At 37.6% G+C, this 21934-nt stretch overlaps 1 long non-coding RNA gene across 1 annotated transcript; it reads right to left on the reverse strand.

Annotated features, from left to right (window-relative positions):
• Nucleotides 1-1124: 1124 nt before the first annotated feature.
• LOC110940761 lies at nucleotides 1125-4188 on the reverse strand. The gene is made up of 2 exons (XR_002593527.2): nucleotides 4022-4188; nucleotides 1125-2303 (listed from the first exon to the last, which is right to left on the reverse strand). It is a non-coding gene; the product is annotated as an uncharacterized LOC110940761 (long non-coding RNA).
• Between the last annotated feature and the right edge of the window lie 17746 nt (nucleotides 4189-21934).

Here is a 21934-nt window from a genome sequence, read left to right on the forward strand (position 1 = left end):
TTGGCATAAACACTCTCAACGAGAGTTAAGCATACACATTTTCCACTACCCAAATAATTGGGTTTGGCATAAACACTCTCAACGAGAGTTAAGCATACACATTTTCCACTACCCAAATAATTGGGTTTGGCATAAACACTCTCAACGAGAGTTAAGCATACACATTTTCCACTACCCAAATAATTGGGTTTTTCACATTTAATCATAACTTCTTCTTTCAATCCGTATAACGGATTAAGCTTCTAGCATTCATTAGAGCATTCAAAATCACCCGTTCAAAACGGATGGTAGCTTATTCTTATTCGACTTGTTCGCTAGAACCGGTCGACTCGCATAACTTTTCATAACCTTCGTTAGCATAACCAAATCCGCAATGGATTTGCTATTTCGGATTCGCTACAACATAGCGCCCACCTGCTACCCAGTTCTACCGGACATACCTGCAATAATTGCCACGGTCTCACGAACGTCATATGCTTCTTGCGTACTGGCCAGGTGCGCAATTCACACACTAGTTTCGTGCCTTCGTGTAATCATCGCCTTATGCCCGAGAAATGGGTTTCAGTTTCGTGCACATTTCTAAAACTTCCCCAAGACCACATCATTGTCTTTCGTTTAATAATTTCCCTCCCAAGGAGACCCCTTCCTTTTTCTTTTGACATCGGTACTCATACATATTAGTAATGTGTACCTGGGGTTAATTTGCCTATTTGCACCTTTGCCCGCCTTAGCGTTCATCCCATTCTGTATTCACGGATCATCCTCTTCAAGATCTTAAGCTTACCTTGCACATAACACACTATTAGTTTCTTTCAAATACATAATCTAATACATACTTACACATTTTCGTTCCATTTCTACCTTTAGATCTTGATCGAGTCATGGATTGTACGGGTTCCTTATCACAAGAGCACACAGGTTTGAGTTCAAGTACTTATACTCTCGTACTTAATTCTCTCAAACCAGGGCTCTGATACCAACTTGTTACGCCCAAATTACACATTCCAAAATGTAATATTATCATACTATTATTTAACAAAATTCGGGCATGACCCGTTCGTAATAAGAACAATTCCCTGTAAGACTAACGCGTAATAACTTAAAATACGACGCAGCGGAAAACAAGAGCCCAAAAATTTCGTTCTTTAATAGACATATCAAACACATGAAAGTTCAAATGCGAAATGCCATATATTCATTAAAACGGATTTATAACGTTTTATAAATACTTCAAAACCTATATGAGTTACACTATGTGACCATTCTACCCCGTACAATCCTTGCTCTCAACTCGAACTAAGTCCGCTTCACTTCAATAAAAGTAGAGAAAACCCAAGCGATACCTGTGGACACCACGTACAACCAAACCATTAGTTATTAACATACCATTCAACATTAAACTATATAATAAAATTTCGTAGAGCATTCTATAAAGTAGTCGTGGAATTGTCCAAGCGCTTTCTTAAATACTCTTATCCAAATCCAGCTCCATTTCTTCATGAAGCCAACGACCCCATACCTACATTACATTCCAACTCAACGCACATCATTAGTATCCATAAATACTCGAACCCTTTGACACGTTCATGCATATGTCTTAAGCATTGAACATTCATTCACACATACATTCACACCTACGTACTTATTATCATACATACATACATATATATATATACACTTATATATATATGTGCGTACCTTCATTCATGCCAATGTTCCTTCCTTCGCACAATCAATTAATCACGAATACATACACAAGCTTCTTTTACATGTAGGTTTATGCTGGAATGTCACATTCAAAACTTTACATAGTATAGACAATCTACGATTCAACCCACGTGGCCTTTGGATTCCTATACACATATACTTATAAAATTTCCTACACTAAAACGAAACAATCCGTTCATTCATCGACCGACAACCGAATCATATAAAACTTGTACCTAATGGTCCGGGAAATGTTCCCCTTACATAATGACTAAAATTCTTACCCAAGGTCTTAACCATAACGAATTTCATTTCATTACGCAACATATGCACATAAAATTCGACCCGTTTAAACCCACCAATTTACTTTCGGCTTAAATACAACCTTCTTCAATAATGAGGCATTATTGGCTTTGTACTTCTGATTATTACATGTTCTTTCATGATGTTTCGTAAACATAAGTATTAAAATCTATTAAACCTACTAAAAAGTGAATCGAAATTCACTTACCTCGAGTACTCCAATAAGTGTATTTGTCATCTTGCCTTATCTTGACCCGTTATCCTCCTATGCTTGACCTCTCCTTGACACGTTCCTATTATCTCATTCCATTACATCCATTCAATAGTTAGTATACATAATCATACGCATCACTAATCACACTTCTATTCACGTGTCAATCGCTTAACGAGTTCAACATGTATCATAATACTACAATGCTAATCAATCTAACAATTTATCATTCCATCATCACAACAGTCATACATGAGCTTCTAGCATGCATAATTATGTATTTACATCATGTTCGTTATTCTTTCAAAATTCCATACTTAGAATGATAACCTTTTCTAAGTTAGGCAACCTGCTTCATATGTTAAACATTTCATACCATTCTACTATTTTCTATCAACAACCCGTTTCGACCCATTGGTGCAATTATATGCATAAACTAGTTGGTAAGTGTTTTAGACACTTAAAACAATCAAATAACTTACTAATAATTTATTAAAATCAGTAGTTCATGATTCATACAAGTGTGCATAACAATACAACTATTTTTACTAAATGTTTATACTAAAATTTGTGCAGCAACTTTCTGCGCAGCAGCTGTTCACGGCACATTTTAACCCATTTATCTTCTGATTCAGTTCTTCATGTTCAAATATGATATGATCTACACTCAGAGATCTTTCTAAGCATATAAAGATCGTAACAATCGGACATTCCTATGATTTTATATGATTTTTACAAAATCAGCACAGAAGCTGAAATGCTTCCAAACAGCTTGCTGTCAAAACGAATTTACTAACTTTTCATGCTGTTTTGACCCACTAAATCTCATAACCAGCCTCTTATGACCAAATATGAAATGTAATACGCGAAACAACCTTTTCAACGATATATCATATGCCTTAAACCGAGCTACGGTTGATTTTATACGAATTTTTCAAAACAGGTGCGCAACAATAATTACTTCCAATCAGCTTTGTAAATCTTTGGAATTATGAACTAAATCTCGACTTTAAATCATCAACTCATGTTCACAATTTATGCTAAGCATCATAAACTTGTTAAAGACCATATGATACAATAATTCTCACAAATTCTTACATAGAACATGAACCACATTGAAACTACACATGCGTGAATGTATGTGTGCATTAGCTAATGATTCAAGCATTTCATCAAACGCTTGGTGTGCATACAACATTATAAACACATTGTACAAGCTCTTAATACATGAATTCAACCAATTCACATAATCATCTTCAACCAACATACATTCATACTTCAACTTCACATAAATTTCACTAACATAAAATTATTAGATTCCACCATACAACTAGCACAAATGGGTTTCACTATAATTCTTCATTATTACATTCTATACTTTTTCCCATCCATCATTATACATAATTCATCTAAAATCGTCACTTAGGCATTTCATCATACACTTGGTGGGCGTACCGTTAATTAAGCATAGTGTACAAGTATTTATAGCATAACTCTTCTTATTCACCTTCTAATCTAACAAGAATCAATCAAGTTCATAGCTTTCTTCCATCCTACACCATCTTAACTAATTTTTCTATCTCTATTCAAGATCATAGCATACATGCAAAACATTGGGTTTATGATTTCTTCACAACAATTGGGTAATATACTTAAATCATTCAATCAATCAGAAATCAAGCAAAGATTTCGAACCATTATGAAACCCTAACCCTCTATTACATATAATTTCCACATAATTTCATGATTGGGTGTAAACCCACTTCCTACAATTCATTCAAAACAGAAAATTCGACTTACCGCTTGTTGTACAAGCTTAGATGATTGAGGTTTCGAGTTCATGCATTAGTTTGGGCTCCTAATCTCTTTCAATTCTTGAGAATTTCATGAAGTTAGGGTTTGTCTTCTCCCCCCTTTGCTCTGATCGATCCACGCCATCACACCAGGGTGTGTGTTTTTATTTTTTTTCTTTTATTTATTAAACTTTCAACCTTTTAACAAGTTTAGTCCTCCTATTTACTTAGATATTTTATTTGTCATATAACCTTCCTTCTAATCAAGTTACTAACATATACATACTTAACTAGGTAAAATAATACATGACTAGACATCTTAAGTAACATAATTAATTTGCATAATTTTGGGGCGTTACACAACAGAACCCCATCTTGACCCAAATGACCCGATCAAACAGGAATCGCCCAAGTTCGACCAGTTAACCGGTTCAAGACAGTTTTTCTTGCTTAACCCGAAATTGGTGGTCTCGTGGATAGAATCTGGATCTTGAGCTAACACATCACTAAGAAAGAGTAGAAGACTAGAACAAGGTCTGATTCTATCGATTTTGAGTGCATTGAGTGTAAAAGAGTTGAAAGAAGGTTAGAAACCATCTTTCAATCCTTTTCACCATGAATATGTTTAGATCTATGCAAGATCTTTGTTTATTTGTTTGGAAATCGTTCAGATCCAAGTTGTTCTTGGTGGATTGACGCCAAAACATGAAGTTCATAAGAACACCATGATGACATCATCCTAGAACACCTCAAATCTAGTGATTTCACGGTTAAAAGTTAAGATTCTAAAGATAGAAAGGTGTAGGAGTGCGTGTAGATTAAGAAAGTACAAGATTTAGGTTGAAAACTTACAAGAATCGCGAGAAATCTGAAGAAAAGTGGGCAAGAAGCGTTGGTCGGACGAGAGGTGCAGCAAAGGTAGATTTGTGATGTTGACAGGGGTATTTATAGGGTTTCCATAAAAGGAAAGGGGAGAAAGGGGCTGGTCGGTCGAGTGACAGCCCGATCGGGTGGCACCTCGATCGAGTGGCACCTCGATCGGGTGGCAGTCCGATCGGGTGGCAGCTCGGTCGGCTGGCCTCTCGATTGGAGTGCACGACGCGGCAATTTTTGCAGTTTCGGTTCGCATGACGAGCGTTGCGATGCGATGGAGTTTCCTATTCAAATTACTTTTAATCCCAACTACTATATCTAACATACAATCATCCTAATTAACCTGCGTTTAGTGTTTGCGATTGATTGCGATAGCATTTCGATTAATCACCACAACATAAACATAAATAAACACGCACAAGTAACACATAAGAGGCACACACACGTAACACAATATTCAGAACGCATAATTCGAGATGCGAGTGCGATTGCGATAAGCGATAAAGCGATAAACATCGATAAATAGCGAATAAACCTCGATTATTAATAATTACTCCACATAATATAACTAACGCTATAAATAAAGTAGACTATCTACGAGTCAAAGAAGTCAAAACAGGAATTGAGCAAGGAGTGACAGATCGCAATTAGCAATCTTTTCTTCCTTTGACTTCAATCTTGACTTTGACTTTGACTTTGGAAACACGGGGTGTTACAGCCTCCCCCTGTTTAGGGAATTTCGTCCCGAAATTAGGCTTCAGCCATAACAAACAGCTGCGGGTACTTCGCGTTCATGTCGCTTTTGAGTTCCCAAGTGAACTATGCGCCTCGTTTGCCTTCCCATCAAACCTTCACAATGGGAATGCGCGAGCGTCTGAGCTGCTTGGTTTGGCGATCCATGATTTCGACAGGCTTCTCCACGAAGTGTAGTGTTTCGTTTACTTGGAGATCTTTAAGAGGTACGAACAGATCATGCTCAGCCAGAAACTTTCTGAGGTTAGACACATGGAAATCGGGTGGACGTTGGTAAGTTCCTCCGGTTGTTCGATTCTGTTTGCCACTTTTTCGATCCTTTCCAGAATCTTAAAGGGTCCAACGTATCGAGGCGCGAGTTTCCCTTTCTTGCCAAATCTGACCACACCCTTCCAAGGTGATACCTTTAGGAGTACATGGTCGCCAACGTCAAATTCAAGGGGCTTGCGTCGTCTATCGGCGTAACTTTTCTGAAGACTCCGAGCTTTCAGCAAATTGTCTCTTATTTGGAGAATTTTGTCAGTTGTTTCTTACAATAGCTCCGGACCGGTTAATTGCTAGTGACCAATCTCGTGCCACACAATAGGCGACCGACATCTTCTTCTGTATAAGGCCTCGAACGGCGCCATTTGAATGCTGGTATGATAGCTGTTATCATATGAGAATTCGACTAGAGGCAAGTATGCATCCCAATTACCACCGAAGTCTATGACACATGAGCGAAGCATGTCTTCCAAAGTACGGATCGTTCTTTCAGTCTGACCATCGGTTTGTGGATGGAATGCGGTACTCAGATTAAGCTCAGTACCGAGTGCAGCTTGAAATGTTTCCCACAGACACGAGGAAAACCGTCCATCGCGGTCAGAGATGATGTCGCGAGGCATACCGTGTCGACAGATAACTTCGTTTGTGTAGATTCGGGCTAATCTTTCTACCTTGTAGTAGGGGTGAGCAAACGTTAATACCCGACCTGACCCAACCTTTACCCGACCCGACCCGATACCCGATCCTTCATAAAAACACTAACCGATCAGTGGACCTACTTAAATAATAGGGTATCGGCTCTCAGTGTATCGGTCCTCTCGGTTCCTACCCCTACCCAAACCCGATTTTCATTTCAACTTTTCAAGTGCACTTGATAAATTGAAGATGTAATTTCAGTTACACACGTATACGTATGAAGATTCTTCCCACTTCAATATGCAATCACTATTTCAGATTTCAAAATTGGTGGATTGTATCACAAATTTGAAGGTATGTTCTAGTCACTTATAATTCTGGTATTACTGTTAATTGTTTGATTGGTATGAAACCACTGTTGTAGTGTTTGATAGCTATCATCAAATTGGTGGGTTGATGTTGATTATTATCCATTGAAAAGGCTAGTATCTAAGGTTGCACTTTTTCTCACACAAGGTGTTCGATAGAATGTCGAAGTGAAATAAGTACCATAACTAATATGTTTGCTATAATAACTGAAAACTGATAGGAATTTGCAAGTATTTGATGCTTAAACATCCAAAATTTGATAACTTAAGCATCCAAAAATTCAAAAAAAATATTAACTTCAAACATAACAACGAAAAACATGTAAAAATCCAAATAAAATCCAACAAATCCAAAGCAAACGAACTGAAACCGATACTACTTTAAGAAGTTTAAGTCCTTTCTCGTTTTTCCATATCCATCTCCAGCTATCCGTTAATCGACATCGATGTTCATGTGATCCGGTTCAACTTTATCATAAATTTCTACATGAAAATAAATATAATGATAATTACAACGTAAACAACAAACAAGGATGTATTTCGGTGTATGTCAAAACTACCTTTTCCAATGTCATCGAACTCTGCCGAATCTTCGATGTAGATTTTCTTTTTAATTGATGCACGAATCCAATCCTCTATACATATCAATGCCTCGACAATCGGAGTTGATAAAGAAGTTCGATAAGTATCGACAACTCTTCCGCCTGTACTAAACGCCTCCTCAGAAGCAACACTGGATACCGGGATAGCCAATATGTCTATAGTGATAGGAAGAAAATCTAATTAACACTATCGTATTATTATAAGTAAAAAAAATAAACTACTAATTAGTAAACATACCTTTCGCCATTTTCGCTAATTCAGGGTATTTTGAAGATGCAGCCTTCCACCAACCCAGAATATCAAATCCCTTGTAATGGGCCTCCTCTCCGTCGTCTAGGTACCTCTCAAGTTCTGACTTGGTGTTATAAGATGTAGAACCGCCATCCGCTTTAAATTCTGTAAAAAAATCGCTCTCTCCTTGTGATGATGGTTCAAAGTTGTCCTGACTTGGTGAAACTTTATCTGAATCTTGTTTTTCACTGCTTGATGCATAATGCTCATACAAAAGCTTCAATTCATCCTTTATACTATTAACTACAATTTTAACTCGTTTCTTCAAGTCATCTTCTGTCTCATCGTCTTTTTTTCAGCCCTGAATATTCTCTCAAATCCAAACTGAATAACATGAACCTTTAACCTCGGATCTAAAATTGCAGCAAAATACAGAATGTAATTAAATGATATGCCAGTCAGTAGATTTCTCCAGTACTTGTCGAACTTCAGGTGCATCTTAGCACCCATAAGTTTACCTTCCAAGTCAGATCCATCTTTCATCTTCCTTAAATGCTTGTCTATATCCATAACCTCGTGAAAAAAAATTAACGGTAACTGTTTTTGTAGCAGAAGCGTTGGCAGTTTTACGTTGAAACAATTCTAACACACTTGCCAATTGTCTCGTGTAGTTCCAGTCAGTAACTCTAGGAGCATCATCACCCATATCATTTTTATAATTTGGGATATCCAGATCATATCTGTTAAACGCCTTCTCAAATTTTTCTGCCTTGTCTAACATCTCCCAAGTCGAGTTCCATCTTGTAGCCACATCTACACCTATGAATGCTTTGCTTTCGATCTTTTCTGCCTTAACACATTTTTTAAAAATGTCTAATCACTGAGGAGACAGTCTAATATTGAGAATTGCATCTCTGATACGATCTACGCATGCAGACCCATCACGTAAGCCGTCTTTCACAATCAGATTGATTATGTGTGCCATACATCGGATGTGCAAGTATCTCTCGTCGAACAAGAGGTTGTTTAACATATTTTTTAGAAACTGTATGGCAACATCATTAGCTGACGCATTATCTAATGTAATGGTCAGCACATTTTCAATGTCCCATTCTTTTAAACATTAAATAAGGGACCTACCTATCTCGTCTCCCTTGTGGCTGAATATTTGCTTGAAGTTGATGATCCTTTTGTGTAACACCTAATTGTCATCTATAAAATGAGCTGTAACACACATATAGTTAACCCGCTGACTTCAAGTCCATGTGTCTGTGGTTAGACACACCCGTGTGCTATTCTTTGCAAAAATGACTTCAACTTCCCCTTTTCCTCTAAAAATATCTCCCCAATATCCCTCGCAATCGTAAACCTGCTTGGCATCTTAAAAGTCAGATTAAAACTTTCTATAACCCTTCTAAATCCCTGTTCTGGCATTATATCCATATAGAGAGACACTAAACAAACTAGATTATATGTTCTGCACCTAAAAAGTTTTCAATTATAATGAGAATTATGTTTTTAAACACCCATGCTTGTGCTAACACCTGAATGAAGATGAATATAAAGGCGGTCGTTAGTAAGTAAACAAAATGGTATATGAACTTCCTGAATTATGTCTTAGTCTGTCTTGAAATTAAAGTAAACAAAGTTGCCAAGAGATGCAATCAGTTACCACTTATGGAAAAATCTTAAATCATATAGCCAAATCAACATTGTATTTTGATTTTGCATTCATGACAAATAAAAGGCATTTGGAGCCTAAGTAAGTTCATATTCAAAATCAGATCGATCTAATGGTTTGAACTAGTGCCCTTGAATAGATGACATTACTTAGAATTACACCCAGTGAAGTTCTTTTATCATGAAAATAACAATTGTACTTCTGACTGACTACCAAACCATCAACGTCAAGTATCTCGTCCCTAATACAGTAGCCTCCCCTATCTTGACACCTTTTACACACATCCATCACAGGATCTACAAGTATAAGGAAATTCCATGTCTAAATGGTCTAGTTGGGGTGCTAGTTGGCGAAACAGGAGATTATCCATTTACCCTATTAACAGTAAGTATCATTACGTATTTACGCTGCTAATTCTTTCTACTTTTGTGCCTATGATATGATTTGATGTGATTATGATTTGCTCATTGGTAAAAACTGTAAACAACAAAATATTGTATGCAAACAAGTTTTCAGTGAGATTGCAAACCTGATCAGACCAGCGTTTTCTTGTACGGGTTCTGGCGTTCTGCAGTCTTCAGTTTCTTGTATGCGTTCTGCAGTCTGCAGTTTCTTGTATGGGTTCTTCAGTTTCTTCAGCCGTCCCTTATTGATTTTAGGTATAAAAGAATATTGCATGTATAACAGATGATGATTATAATTGTATTTTATGGTCCTGCGTTTTTTTTACAAGTCTGTGGGCCCTGGCCCCTTATCGCTTAATCGCTTATGAACTAACTAATTCACACTTATCGCAATACGCTTTTTCATAAACTTATCAACTCATTAATTAGCCCTGGCCCTTATCAACTCATGTAACTTTCTTTACTGTATTAAATATAACGACTTCATTAAAAATATAGCACGTTCCTTTCTAACGGATTTACCATCTCTTACACTGTTTTGTAGTCTCTCCTAACTCTAAATATGCTTTATTAATATCTGGTGTGTCGAAACATGGAAATTTAATTTCATGAAAATATCATTTTTTATGATCAGGTCATTGAATCGCCCTGCATAATGTGCACTGGCAGTATTCGAACTTTCACATGACCATGCTAACCACGTATGCATGGGTGTCATACCCTCCTAAATGCCGAAATGGTCGTGTACCCAGAAACTGCTCATAAATAACACTCTGTGCGATGGTTTTATTCCAGGTGTCATGTACTTGGTTTCTTATATTGGTGTTGCTGAACAAGAAAGTCTTGCTACGAGGTTATTAAAAACCATCTGGGACAATATATTTTTAATATTCAAATAAATTCAATTAAAAAAACAAAAGTACAGATCTTCAAATTATTTTTAATATTCATCCACCGAACCACCACCATTCTCTAATCATCAGTATTTCTCACATCTTTCGAGATGCCTGATCAATGCCACTTTTTCGATTTTTTCCTTGTCCGCATTGACAACCGTCGAGCAATGCTTGCACCTTGCCTTAGCCTTCCCGTCCTCATCGGAAAACTTCTCAAATTCGTCCCAAACACTGATGTTTGAATTAATCCTGTTTAGAACCATCTAAGAAGACATGATAAAATCATGAGAAATTGCAAACTATATGATATGATCGATTTGTTTTCTTTTTATATACTTTGTAAATCAATTGTGGATTAATATGTCTTGTGTATTCTCTATTGACAGGTTATCAAATCACGTACCTCGTCAAAGATCAGCCAACGATTGATGAATGAATGATCATAGCAGCTAAGTAGGTTAATGCAGATGATATGAATGATGAGCCGTCCTGTTTTGTTATGAATCATACAACATTTGTTTTGTTAGGCGATTATAATATCAAAGGCTGATGCTGGGCTTTTAGCCCATACTTAAATGAAATGTCAATCAAAATTGGTTCCTAGGTTCAAGTCGGTTTTTACTCGTATATACCCGGAACCGACCCGAGACCGATTTACCAAACATACAAGGAACCGAACTTTGTACCTACTAGCTTAGGTCCGGGTCGGTATCGGTTCTTTTTAGGGTCGGTTCTCGGTTAACTTCGGTCCGACCCTATTTTTTCTCACCCCTACCTTGTAGTCTTCTCGTATTGGCAGGAAGTGAGCTGATTTGGTCAAACGAACAACGATAACCGTGTAGGTCCCCTGGTCGTATGGATCGTAACAGAATTGTCAATCCAATCAAGAGTGCGGAATCTTCTTGATCAGAATATCACAGAAAACGTGTAGAAACAACAATTCACAATCAACCGGGTTTCTATTGATTATCAAACGCGAGTATTACAATCAATCAAACCCTAATTCGTCCAAGCTAGAGCTCTCATGAAAATTCTCTCTCACAAACACTGTTTTTGGCTGATTAACCTAAACCCTAAAGCAAAGCCTTGTTTATATAACACAAGGTTTGCTACTTGGGCTAGGGATTCCTACATGGGCAAGCCCAATTCGTCCCCCCTTAACCCAACTGGGTTTTGTTTAGCCCAAACTCTATTATCTAACTATTACAAAGCTAAAGCCGCTAACTATTTATCGTTTTACTAATTACAAGATATCCAAAGACCAAATCTAAGCTGTTGTCACAAATATGCACCAACAAACTCCCCCTTGACAATAGCTTCATAAAATAACTTTGTCTTCAGTCATCTTGCAATCTTCATGTAATCTTGCACTGTCTTTGGTCTTTGGATAGCTTCAGCTTCAATAGCTTCTGTCAGAATTGCCAATCCAATCAAGAGTGCGGAATCCTCTTGATCAGAATATCACAGAAAACGTGTAGAAACAGCAATTCACAATCAACCGAGTTTCTATTGATTATCAAACACGAGTATTACAATCAATCAAACCCTAATTCGTCCAAGCTAGAGCTCTCATGAAAATTCTCTCTCACAAACACTGTTTTTGGCTAATTAACCTAAACCCTAAAGCAAAGCCTTGTTTATATAACACAAGGTTTGCTACTTGGGCTAGGGATTCCTACATGGGCAAGCCCAATTCGTCCCCCCTTAACCCAACTGGGTTTTGTTTAGCCCAAACTCTATTATCTAACTATTACAAAGCTAAACCCGCTAACTGTTTATCGTTTTACTAATTACAAGATATCCAAAGACCAAATCTAAGCTTTTGTCACAAATATGCACCAAAAAACTCCCCCTTAACAATAGCTTCATAAAATAACTTTTTCTTCAGTCATCTTGCAATCTTCATGTAATCTTGCACTGTCTTTGGTCTTTGGATAGCTTCAGCTTCAATAGCTTCTGTCAGCAACAGACTCCCCTTAATCTGATGCATCCAATCACCAAATCTTCAAAACGTTAGTACTTGAGTAAACTCCAGCAACATACTGCTTCAATCTGTATACTATAAAACAAACATATCGAGAAACCATAAGAATATTTCAACACAGTAAAATAAATTATTATTATTATTCAAGAGATAGTTAAACTGTATCACAGATTAAGCATTTTCAAGTTATCACCAACACACAAAACGTTTTGTTCAACACAAAAGAACCTGTCTGATTTAAAATTTTGAACTCACTTTCTAACACCGTCCCCCCTATCAGTAACAATTCCTCCAAGAATAACAGTCTTCCGTACATTAAGAATTTTTAACAGAAAATGGCACTATTTTTGGATTTTTATATTTTCTGAAAGCAAGTAAATAACAAAAGCAATAAACACTCTGTTTTTGTGAGAATCACCGGTAATAGGGGTGTGCACGGTTCGGTTCGGTTCGGTTTTTGGGCAAAATCAAAACCGAAACCGATATGTCGGTTTTTGGTTTTTAAAAACCGTTCGGTTTCGGTTTCGGTTTTTACGTTGGTTCGTTTTTTCGGTTATTTCGGTTTTTGGAACAAAATTATGTAAGATTCAAAACATAATAAGTATAATTTATATTATAACAATCTTTTTATATGTTTACATTTAAGTTATTATAGTTAAACTCTTTAATTAAAATTGTTTACATAAACCTAACCTTCTAATCTATTTTTATATTTTTTCAAAGTTTTTATTAAGATATTTTCTTTTATAATAATTTGAAGATCATTTAATTTTTTATATTAAATTTTGTTATTTTTTATAGGTAACAAATAAATTATTTCAATTATAAATAAACATGTAATTTTTTATTATAAACACTTAACATTCAAAAATAGAATTAATATTTTCTACTAGCATTGGGTAATTTGGGTTAAACACTTAAACAATTTAAACTTAAACATAAAAATATATGGATTGTAACTTATCGGTTCGGTTCGGTTTTTTTCGGTTATTGAAAATGTTTATCCGAAAACCGAACCGAAATTTTCGGTCATTAAAAATCCGAAAACCGAACCGTCGGTTTTTGTTTCGGTTCGGTTTTTTCGGTTCGGTTATTTCGGTTATTCGGTTATAGTTCGGTTATTTCGGTTTTCTTGCTCACCCCTAACCGGTAAGAAGATCATATCAGCATAATCAAACTGTTTCACACAATTAGATAATTCTTTATTTAATTTTTCGTGAAAAGCAGTCCAAGACGATTACCAGTATGTTTGTCCACTTAAACAAAATGCATGAACATTTCAATTACCATTACCGTATGATATGTTAAGGTAATATTATTACTGAAATATTAGTGTGTCCCACTTTAGGATATACCCCCGCGATCAAGGTATGCACAAAAATTCATCGTAGTAGGTGAGTATACTGAATTCATCCGATTTGTATTTTCAACGATAGATAATTGGTGATCAGGTCAGTACTTCCGTACAACAAAGAGACCAAAATATCTAACGAGGGCTAAGACAAATACCATTTTTGGTACGATTTATGCATTTTGCACTTTTTGAATGACTCACTAGGAGAGCTTCTTCATTTATGGGATTTGGCATTTTTTTGTTCTTTTAAGATATCCTGGTTGTGCCTAGGTCAGCATGTATCTGGATGCAGCAGAAGGACAACCCTGATATCCCCAGATGAAATAACAGTATAAAGACCTTGTGATATTTGTGCTTGTAATCATTGTAAACAATTCAGTTATCAATGAAATAAAGTTATTTGATCCCAATGTTTGTTTGTTTATGTTTGACATTTTTCATGTTTTGGTTTTTATTCAATTTCAAACTTTAGCATTCTAGAGAATTATAGGCAAACTGGTGCGTAAACGTAATCATTTAAACGCGACAAATACTCTGGAACATCAATTTATGCTTAACATACCTTAAATAACCCTTACAAAACTTAGAAATAAGTTTTGAAGGCTTTGGTATCGCAAAATCAAGTTTATTCGCTTACACGGACTAAAATTGACAAACTGCGAAAGTATGCCAATTTAAACTGTAACGAACATTCCGGAACATGATCATAAGTTAAACACACCCTAAATATCCTTTACATAGCTTATAAATAGGCTTTGAGGGGTTCGGTGTGCTAAAATAAACTTTATGCTCATTCAGGGACTAAAAGCGTCAAAAAGTGCATAAGTTTGCATTTTCGCGCATAACTTACGTTCTGAATACATCTGGACATCCAAAAATTTATGTAATCATTAAATATTTTATTTTAGTGTTTGGCATGAGAAAAATCCATTCATCGCGCAATTTGGATCTTTTTTCGCGCTTATGCGCATTCCATCGTAATTAAGCAAACATCGCGATTGTACGACCAAACGAACCGACATCCGGCATATTTTGGAGCATGTTTCATGTCCACAATGTTTAAGCATCATTTTAGGGCCTTAAAGTTGGCTTAACGGGCCTTAAACATGTCGGAAATGGCTTTAAACACCAACAGGGACTGAAACTGTCATTTTTCAAAGTTGGTTGCATATCAGAACACTCAGGCGGGGCGCGTAAACCCATGTCTGTTCCTTACGCGGGCCGCGAGGCCTCCCCAGACTTGCAAAACCAGTTTTCACAGCTGTTACACTCACACAACCCAATTGCAAATGGTATTTCTCAAACCATGGACTGAATCTAGGGGCTCCAATGGTTTTGTAAAACTATGGGCACGAGGTGTACGGCCTAGATCGAAGCACGATATTCAACGAACGATCTTAACGGTTCTACTACACCTATAAATACCCCCACCCATTTCATTCATTTCCTACATTTGATCTGAGTTTTTCTCTAAGTGGTTGTGTTTATACACTTCCTACTTGAGATTACTTGGAATCAAATCTTGCGGGGACCCGTTGTAAGTATTCTTTCGCGTTTTTCATTTGTTTTAGCGTTAAAGTCAAACTGCGTTTGACTTTCTGCATTGACCAGTTTATGGTCAACGCAAAGTTCGTTTGAACTTCATAACGTGAGCGTAATCACGATGGTTATAGTCCCTAGTGACTATACCTACTGATTACCACGTTATCTAGGCTCAGTGACGAGTCGTAGTTTTGGCCAAAATGCGTTTTCTCGCGTATTTTGTACCCAAACTACTCTAGGGTATTAAAACCATTTGTTTTAATACCATACCTGTTTTCTAACTCTACTAAACATGTTCTAGCATGTTTAGCTCGTCGCTTTTAGTTTTGTGCTTGTCTAGGGTCGTAAAGGTAAAGCAATCGCTTATACTTTCGAACCCGACCCATTTGGTCGATCTTTAGGATCCGACCAAACGCTTTAGGTGACCATAGTTGTATAGGGAATAACCTTCCAAGGTTATGCCTTATGGTCACGTCGTTTAAGTAGTTGTATGATAAGTAGTTTCTATGCCTTAGGAAAATTACCAGATTACCCTTTTCACGCCAAAAATTCATTTTAAGCCTATGTAACATAATTTTTGGCATATAAACTGATTTGACAACAATATTAAACATGTTAAGGCATATCTTGCTTGTCATAGGGCTAGTTAGGCGTCCCGAACGCGTTTTACGCGAACGACGCGTTAAAGTAGCATAAGCTACCTAAACGGGTCGTAACGGGTACAAAAGAACTTAGGATAAGTTTCGTTTTAGTATGTAGGCTTTGCTAAGCCATATTGCATTAGTTCCCACACTTATTTGGTTTACGAACCCTCGTACTACCCGATCCTCCGATAGGTCCGTTTATTAATGTAGATACCTATATTAGGTGTCGTTTGAATCCGTGATCTTCTAGCTTGCTTGGTGGATATCTAAAGTCTATTGAGCAATCTCAAGTGAGTACATAGTACCCCTCTTTTACCGTTTTCCAAACATTTTGGGGTGAAACACATGTGCCTACTTGTTACTTTTGTGTTTTCTTGTTTTCACATCATATGCTTGCTATGTTCTTTAGTACACTTATAGTACATGATATCATTACATTGTTTTGCTATGTATGTTAACTTAGCATGCTAGCACCTTGATTTCATTACATTGTTTTACTACATATGTTTACTTGGCATGTTAGCACATTGATTTACATGACTTTTCTGCTTTGTATGTTAACTTAGCATACTTCGTACATTGTTTTCATATAACATGTTTACATTTGGTATAACATTTGGTTTGCACATACGAGACTTATATACATTCATTAACATTAGCTACGCCGCTCGGTAGTAAGTAATGGTACCATAGGACTTGACAAATCCCGTTCCTGACATCCTAGGTTTGTTTGGGTGTAAGGAATGACTGAATCCGAAAACATTTCTTTTGATAACCTTTACTTAGGGTTATCCATCTGTCTCAAGGATTGAATGTATGCGTTAACTTACCACATAAATGTTTGTATCATTTAAAACATGCATTTACATGCAAAACATAACTTTTTGATACATTCAAAATACTTTGTTTTGTACATTTTTACATTTTTACATTTTTACATTTTTACATTTGGTTTATCTGACAAATTACATGACTTCATTTTGGACTTTTAAACATTCGACATTGGTTTATACAAGAACATTTGATGGTTGGTTTAAACATGGACTTTATACATTGATGTTTGTTTAAGTGACTTAAGTAACGATACGTGTGTAGTATGATACAAGCATGGTAGATACGCCGCTGGTACTTCCTATATATAAGTGTTTGTATCATATTACATGTCGTAGCGTTTTTTAAATCATTCATTTTGGACTTATACATTTTACACAAATAACATATTTTTCACAAGACTTTGTTTTACAAAACAGTTTATTTTATACAACTTATTTTTACTTGTTTTTTCATTTAATCATACTTTATCCTTCATTTATACATATCATCTGATTTTATCGCTTTTCAAATGATTTACAAAACAAAACAACTTACAAGGTTCATGACTTACTTTTATTAAACATTTTCTTAAATTCAAGTCATGAATCTTATTTTCACTAAACCTATGTATCTCACAGGCATTTTTATGCTGACGTACCTATTTTCACATGTGTTTTCAGGAGCTGTTGCTTAGGATGTTGATCGTGACACGCTAGGGTGGACTTGGGCCTTAGTGACATAAAATGAAGATAGACTTAGTTTAATTATGAACTCTTGTTTCTTTTATTTTAAGACAATGTAACTCTTTGGTTCTTGTTTTGAGACAATGTAATTCCACCTTTGGTTACGAATAAAATATTATTCTAATTACCATGGTTGTGGAACAATAATTCTGTTACAACACTCCCCGACGTTTCCGCCACGATTTGATGTTTTACGTGGTCGGGGTGTGACAGAAGAGTTGGTATCAGAGCCAATGGTTATAGGTAATTAGGTTATTAGTAATGCTTTGACCTAGACTATAACCTTTCTAGGACCCCAACACAAGTTGTCTTGTGTTTAGATTTTAAAACATGCACTTCACCTATCCTTAGGTGATCACCAAAACGTGAACCCAATTTTCTGAAACGATTTTTGAAAAACAATCTTTGTTTTCAAATGATTTATTTTATGGTTTTGAACCCTTTTTGATTTTTCGAATTGATTTTGAAATTTTATCATTTGTTTTTGAATGATTCTTTTGGCCTTGTGCCTTTCAAGTTTTCAAAACCTCGTCAAAGTTTTGGGTTCTAAATAGTGTGAACACGTGCAAACTGGAAGGGTGAATGCCTGTACCCTAGGTTTTCTATCTAAGGCTAGAGTGTTCGTACAAATCCACATAATCGGACCAGTCACTCTTACCTGGGAACTCCTGGGGTGGGTGTTCACTTATAGGTGAGCATGTCTTTGCTAAGCATTATTTTTGGACCCATTTACTTTGATTAGTCACTGTGTGTCGTTTGTTTGCTTTGTGATACAGATGAATGACCACCATCTTTGCCTTTGTTGATTTTGTTTCCTCTCGTTCTTTTCATCTAATCATCTCACTCATTTCCTCTCATGTTTCCTCTTTTTAGCATGCCTCCTCGACGTGAAAACCCATTAACAAATGCCGAAATGGCAGATATTCTGGCACAGCACATGGCTGCCGCACTCCCAAACATTATAGCTCAGGTGAACCAAGCCAACAACAATCAGAATGCTCCTTGTAACTTGAAGAGTTTCAATTCGGCTAAACCACTCAAGTTTAGTGGTACCGAAGGGGCAACTGGGCTCCTTCAATGGTTCGAGAGCATTGAGAGTACATTCCACCACGTTCTGTGTCCTGTGAATTGGAAGGTCGAGTTTGCTTCTAGCGTATTTCAGAAGAGGGCTTTGACATGGTGGAACGGGGTTATGAGAGACCGTGGTGCTGAAGTTGCTTTGGCGCAAACATGGGCTGAACTTAGAACTCTTATGATGAGGGAGTTTTGTCCTCGTCATGAGCTGCGAGCGTTGGAGAGGGAGTTTGATGATTTGAAACAGGAAAGTGGTGAGCACCGGGCATATACTGATAGGTATGAGGAGTTAAGCTTACTTTGCCCAACAATGGTTATCCCACTCGATAAGGCTATCGAGAGGTACATCGATGGTCTACCTGACTCCGTGCAAGACATCATCACTGGTAGTAATCCTACCACCGTCCATCAGGCGATCAAGTTATCTGCGACGTTGAGTGAATTGCAGATTCGAAAGGGTAAGTTGCACAGAAAAGGTGACAAGAAGGGTAAGAAGCAGGAGTTTGATAAGAAGGATAGCAAGAAAGGTAAAAACAAGAAGGGAAATGATGCGGGTTCCTCAAAGGGTTCTAGGAAGTGAAAGGCTTCCCAAAACTATGTCGTTACTGCACAGGCTCAAGCTGCACAAAATCAGCCTACGCAACAACCTGCCGAGAGGCCTTATCTTGGCAACGCACCTTTGTGCAACAGGTGTAACGGTCATCATCAGCCACACCTCCAATGTCTTCAATGCACCAACTGTGGCAGACCTGGTCATCTTGCTGCCACCTGCCGTATTCCTACCAATCAAAATCGGGCAGCTCAGAACCCGGCTCAACAAGTTGCTCAGCCTCTTGCTCAGCAACAAGGTCAAGCTGCACGACCTCACTTCCCACCAGGATCTTGTTATAACTGTGGGGATCTGACCCACTACCATACCCAGTGTCCAAGATTGGCAAATGCAAATCCAGTTCAAGCTCAGGCTCGTGGGCGAGCTTTCAACATGAATGCACAAGAGGCACAAGCAGACAATGATGTGGTGAACGGTACGTTCTTTGTTAATAATCAACCTGCATCTGTTCTTTTTGATTCAGGGGCCGATAGAGTTTTGTGTCGTTATCTTTTGAGCCCTTGCTTCGCGTGTCTAGAACGAAACTAGGTAAGCCTTTGACAGTCGAAGTTGCGAATGGTGAACCCGTTGTTCTTGATTCTGTTCTTCGCAACTGCCAGTTGAACCTTAGCGACCATCTTTTCCCTATTGACCTCACGCCTATGCAACTTGGAAGCTTCGACATTATTGTGGGTATGGATTGGTTAGCCAAGCATCGCGCAGAGGTAGTTTGTTTTGAAAAGATCGTTCGTGTTCCGCTTTCGTCAGGTGAGATACTCCAGGTTCGTGGTGAGAAACCTGCTAGTAGCCTCAAGCTTATGTCTTGTTTCAAAGCTCGAAAGTATCCGCGAAAGAATTATGTCACCTTCTTGGCACATGTTACAGCAGATAAAGATAAGAGTAAGTCTATTCAAGATATCCCAGTTGTTCAGGATTATCCGGAGCTGTTTCCTGAAGAGTTACCTGGTCTACCTCCAGCACGCCAAGTCGAGTTCCGTATTCATCTCGTACCTGGTGCAAATCCTATTGCCAGAGCTCCATATCGTCTTGCACCGTCTGAGATGCAAGAGTTGTCTAAGCAGCTTCAGGAGCTTTCTGACAAGGGTTTTATCCATTCGAGTTTTTCTCCTTGGGGTGCTCCCGTTCTTTTTGTTAAGAAGAAGGATGGATCCTTCAGAATGTGTATCGATTATCGTGAGCTGAACAAGCTTACCATCAAGAATCGATATCCCATACCTCGCATTGATGATCTCTTTGACCAGTTACAGGGTGCTACTTGCTTTTCGAAGATCGATCTTCGTTCTGGGTATCATCAACTTCGTGTGCATGAAGAAGATATTCCCAAGACAGCATTCCGCACTCGATATGGGCGTTATGAGTTCACAGTCATGCCATTCGGTTTGACCAATGCTCCTGCTATTTTCATGGACTTGATGAATAGGGTCTGCAAGCCTTATTTAGATAAGTTCATCATCGTTTTTATTGATGACATCTTGATTTACTCTATGACGCGAGCTGATCACGAGCAACATCTTCATCTTACTCTGGAACTCATGAAGAAAGAACAACTTTTTGCCAAATTCTCCAAGTGCGAATTTTGGCTTAAGGAAGTTCAATTTTTGGGACATATTGTCAACGAACAAGGTATTCATGTAGATCCCTCCAAGATCAGTGCGATTAAGGATTGGGATACGCCTACTACTCCTACTGAGGTTCGTTCCTTTCTTGGTCTTGCGGGTTACTACCATCGCTTCATAGAGAACTTCTCGAAGATTGCAGTTCCTCTAACTGCTCTAACTCAGAAGAACAAACCCTTTGTATGGGGTTCTAAGCAAGAAGAAGCGTTTCAGACCTTGAAGCAGAAGCTTTGTGATGCACCTATTCTGACTTTGCCTGAGGGTAATGATGATTTTGTTGTTTATTGTGATGCATCGAAATTGGGTCTTGGCTGTGTTCTGATGCAAAGGAACAAAGTCATAGCCTACGCATCAAGGCAATTGAAGGTGCATGAGAGAAACTACACCACTCATGATCTTGAGTTGGGTGTAGTTGTCTTCGCTCTCAAAATCTGGAGACACTATTTGTATGGCATAAAATGTGTGGTTTTCACTGACCACAAAAGTCTTCAGCATATCTTCGATCAGAAAGAACTCAACATGAGGCAAAGACGTTGGGTCGAACTCCTAAACGACTAAGATTGCTAAATTCGCTACCATCCTGGTAAAGCGAATGTTGTGGCTGACGCATTGGGTCGTAAGGAACGTACTAAGCTTCATTGTGTTCGTGTTTAATCTGATTTTCAAGCTCGATCTGATATCCAAGCACGCATTTCTCAGGCTCAACATGCTTGTGTTTCACAAGATTTGATGGGTAAGGAATTACCCTATCACACTAAGCCTGATCTTGTTCTGAAGGAAGATGGATCGTATTATTTCATGGACCGTTTGTGGGTCCCAAGCCAAGATGAT

Source organism: Helianthus annuus, chromosome 5, assembly GCF_002127325.2.
Source record: "Helianthus annuus cultivar XRQ/B chromosome 5, HanXRQr2.0-SUNRISE, whole genome shotgun sequence".
Taxonomy (NCBI): Eukaryota; Viridiplantae; Streptophyta; class Magnoliopsida; order Asterales; family Asteraceae; genus Helianthus; species Helianthus annuus.